We start from the raw sequence: 4,352 nt of genomic DNA, 5'->3' as shown, positions 1-4,352 counted from the left end.
TCAGACAATAGAATGCTCTGTGCATTGCTAAGGATCAAAATTTTTTTAAGGATGTGCAACAGGGGCCAGGGGGTGCGCTACGTAAAAATAGAAAAAACACCCGTGGAATTCATTGTTGGAGGAAACTTGCGTCCCCGGTGCAATCTTAAGAAAGAAAAACAGTGTGAACACGAAACTTTGCCTGGACGCCGAGGGACGTCTTGCTGAGCTCAGCAAATATTACAACGCCTAACAACTTCTCCGGGTGAACTGGCGCTCGCGTCGAGTGAGGAATGCCCACTAAAACGGAATCAGCTGCACCCTAAATACCAATAGGTTTTGGTAATAAATTGTCAACACCCGTCTCGTGGCAGCATTTGTCGGGGGGGCCTGGCCGGGCCCAACTGTCGGGAGGCCAGGGTCCTGATTTGTGCACCCGGGACGTCCAGCAATGCGCCACTCCCCGCCCGCGGTCTCGTCCGCACACAGCTGCCTCGCTTTGCGCAGTTGGGGTCAGACGAGCTTTCAGGGACCCCCCCCTCCGGCTGCCGCCGTGTGTACAGAGTCTGGCCCTTTCCGCATCAGACTCCTCGGGGGCGTCTCAAAGCAAACGCGAGTCACCAGCAAACACCTCCCCCCCACCCCCACCGCAGTAGTTGAGGCCACAGAGACGTTTGCGAAGCCGGGGAGTCCACACAACAAAAACACATTAGGCAAATGTCTGGGGTCAAACGTCTGTTTGAATTGGCCTGATGGAAGCCACTCGCGTCGGACCAGAGCCGAGCCGAGCCGAGCCGCGGTCCGCTAGGCTAACGGCGCAAAACAAAAAGAGGTCAGAGTTTGCTTCGAGATATGTCACCGAAAGTGTGAAAGGATCATTCCTATCCCATGTACGACAGTTAAGTGATGCCTCGACGCGATGATGAAACATTACAAACCACGACGGTTGAAAAGAAGGCTAAAAATAAAAAAATAAAAATCATAATTCAAGTCATTTAACCCTCTCGGTTACTACAGCGGACATCTTATTATCAGGTTACAGGTTGCATGAAAGGGTTAAAGTGGTGTTTTGTACATTTTCAAAATCGGCGAAAATGGGAACTGCTGACATCCTTTCACGCGGCGCATTCTCCGATTTACGCTTTGTTTAGGGCTCCCACTGTGAGGGGAAACGTATGCGTACAGTTTACCGAGCGCCAGAAGCTCAGCGCGTCTTTGCTTGGCAAAAAAAAACAACAAAGAAATTCCATTCATCGATTCACGGCGCTAACACGAACATTTTTTTTTTTTGTGACCGGAGTTCGTCCGCTCTCAAAAGGCGCATCGTCTGTGGCCTTTTTTTCTATTTATCGCAGAGCGAGTGAGACTTTCTCCTCCATTAATCAACACTCAGTGCCAGTTAGAGAGCGAGAGAGGATATAAATAGCACAGCGAGCCTCTGCCATGGAAACAAGTGCCTCGCCGACTAACCGGGATTCGGTTACAGGAGTAGCAACTTTTTGTAGGTCAGAAAAAAAAAATAAAAAATTAAAAAAAAATCGCAGTTGCCTGGGAAACAATGTGGAAGAATAGAGCACGGAACAGGTCATGCCGGCCCACCGCAATTGGGAGAGCTCATTGAATGGGACTTACCGGGGGTGGGATGGGGGGGAGTAGTAATTGAGGGGTTTATTCATTAGCTGCACCTGGGCTAAAGGCACCTTGAAGAGCTCCACAATGGAACGACGTGCCGGGTTTTTTTTCCCTCGCTGTGAAAATGCAACGCAAACAAGAATTTGGTTCTTTATTTTACGGGACGTACAGCAGGAAGTCAATGGATATGCTAAAACATTTAGCCGTGAGCCAACTTTGATCACATGACGATCGCAGCACTTTGACGGCAGTTTCCGTCAAGGGCATAGGGGGGCGGCACGGGGCAAAATGGCAGCGCCCGGAGTGGACATTCGCAATGATAACCGCACAACATCTCGCCCTTTTGCTCCTTTTTACATCATCACGATTTTAGTAGAGTCGCAGGGAGCCCTTTTGTGCGATGACTATGCAATTTACAAAATGACACCCCAGCTGAAACCCTGCCCGGCGCAATCCCCGCACTTGCCGTGAATTATTAATCGAGACTGCAATGACATTCTTTTCACCCGACTGCTCTGCTTTGACTGTCGAATTGTACCCTCGATCAACTGCTAGCTAACGTCGTCGATTAGACACACAAGACAGACGAGGGTAAGACGGAGATACCGAAACGTCGGAACGTCATTATCGGCTTCAATCGGATTTCTTTAGGTGTTTCTATAAAATCCAGCATTCGTTTGTGACATTTTGGTAGGAGGGCGAAGTGAATAATGAATCAATACGATTCACGGTGTCCGATGACTCACGGGCACTTTTGGCGTGCACTTCCCACTCACCCCTGGGCCTCGGCGTATCTCCAGCGCCATCGACATCGGCAGATGCGGATGCACTTAATAAATTGCACCTTGAACAAAAGGAAGAGGTGATGAATTGAAAAAGGCCCGGCCATGCATAATTCACGCCGCCGCCCTCTCTCGCTCAAATTGGCCGCTGTTAAATAATTCAAATTGATCTCAATAGAGCCAGTTTTCATTATGGGGTAATTCAATTAAATGCAATAGGGGGGCCTCTGAGGGACAACTATGATATAATGCTAATTGGACAAATACGGGAGGATGCAGTGGTAATGGACGATACGTTAACTACAGCTATAGACATGCATGCATGCATATGTATTGTAAATTTCCCCAGTGTGGGACAAATAAAGGATATCTTATCTTATATATATATATATACAGTATATACTGTATGCACAATATGTGCATACAGTATATACTATATGTATATACTGTATGCATACAGTATGTTTTCATGATTGTCAGTAGTAGTTGCCACATTTGAAGGGAATGAGGAACAGCTTTGATTGGCAACGACTTAAGCCGGGCTCTTAACACTCCCACAGTGGCGCAGCTTGCCCTCCTGCAGCGCCGCCAAAGTCGTGTTCATCACAAAATGACCGCCGGCGGTTTAATCCGATAGAATTATATACCCAGGAAAAAATAAGGTTCACTGTACAGGGTTGTGTTTACCGACAAGTTATTTGATTAAAAATTTCGACATTAAGATTGCACCCTCGACGGATGGAGGACAAAGCGTTAAAAAATAGTCATCAATTGAGGTTACGAGGGATACAAGGGCTACCTGATATAACACGGCAGTCGATTGGGAGCCATGGGAGAGGAAGAGCATATCTATCTTAGCACTTAAGCACCCTAATTATCTCAGAGACGCTCGCGGGCACCGCAGCCAAGACGCACGCACGCAGTATGATTCATTTCCAAGCGCTAATGGTGGTTTCCTGCTGTTGGGCGCAGATCACTTTTCATTGTCTTTTTGCGCAAAGTGTCACGTACATCTGAAGTTGTAACTTTGAATCAATGACAGTATTTGCATTTATAACGGTGTGTCAGGACCAGGCTGATTCGGAAAAACATTATCGTGACGCTTAGCTTAGTTTATCTGAGCTAAAGACAAAGCACCGGACCCGCAGGCAGACACAAGGAACTCGGGTCGGGTTTATTTTCAAGGGCAGAGGGCCAAGGTCAAGGAGGCAGGAACCAAGGGCAGTCAGAGAAACCAAAACAAGGTGTACTGGAAGGTTTGGGCGCGATAGCTGGGCAGCAGCGAGTATGGCAGGGAAGGTAGTTGACCAACTAGCAACAAGATGGATCTTCAGACTCGCCTTTATGCTGTAGAGACGAGTGTGCCTGACGAGGTGGAAGGCCGGCAGGTGTGTCGGTGAGACAGGTGCAATGATTGGGGAGACGCCGCCCCGCCCACAAGGAATTCAGGGACAGCCAAGCAAAAAACAGAACAGAGGGAGGAGCCAAAAGTCAGAATATTGCATTCATATTGTCACATTAAAGCGTAAAACACGATAGAAACTTCTATTTTAACATTAAAAAAAATATACAGGAAGGAAAAACTATGTTAATTCATGCCATGAATATAAATTCACATTCACATTTAGGCCTACTACATGAAAAAAATATGACAAAAAATTCCTTACAGCAGTATGATAAAACAGGACAAAATTGTGAAAATTTTGTGTCAGATTATTTATTCTGAATAAAAAATATAATAAAGTACAATCAAAATGGATATTTTGAGAAAAATGCAGATTCATGTGTGCCAATGACGATTGTTTGAGGACAAAAGCAGACGTTAGCTTTGCCTGTCGAGTAGGATACCTCCACTCCAAACATTAGCATTTTGCCTAAACAAGCGCGTAATAAGTTTAACGCGTAATAAGCTTGCGGCGGGGGATGGCCAGCACAATGAAAGAAAGGCGCGCTGGCTTT

This window comes from Hippocampus guttulatus, chromosome 21 (genome assembly GCF_054856545.1).
Source record: "Hippocampus guttulatus isolate MCC_2025c chromosome 21, RoL_Hgut_1.0, whole genome shotgun sequence".
Classification (NCBI taxonomy): Eukaryota; Metazoa; Chordata; class Actinopteri; order Syngnathiformes; family Syngnathidae; genus Hippocampus; species Hippocampus guttulatus.
The sequence above is the reverse complement of the archived record's forward strand: the minus strand, read 5'-3'. Positions refer to the sequence as shown.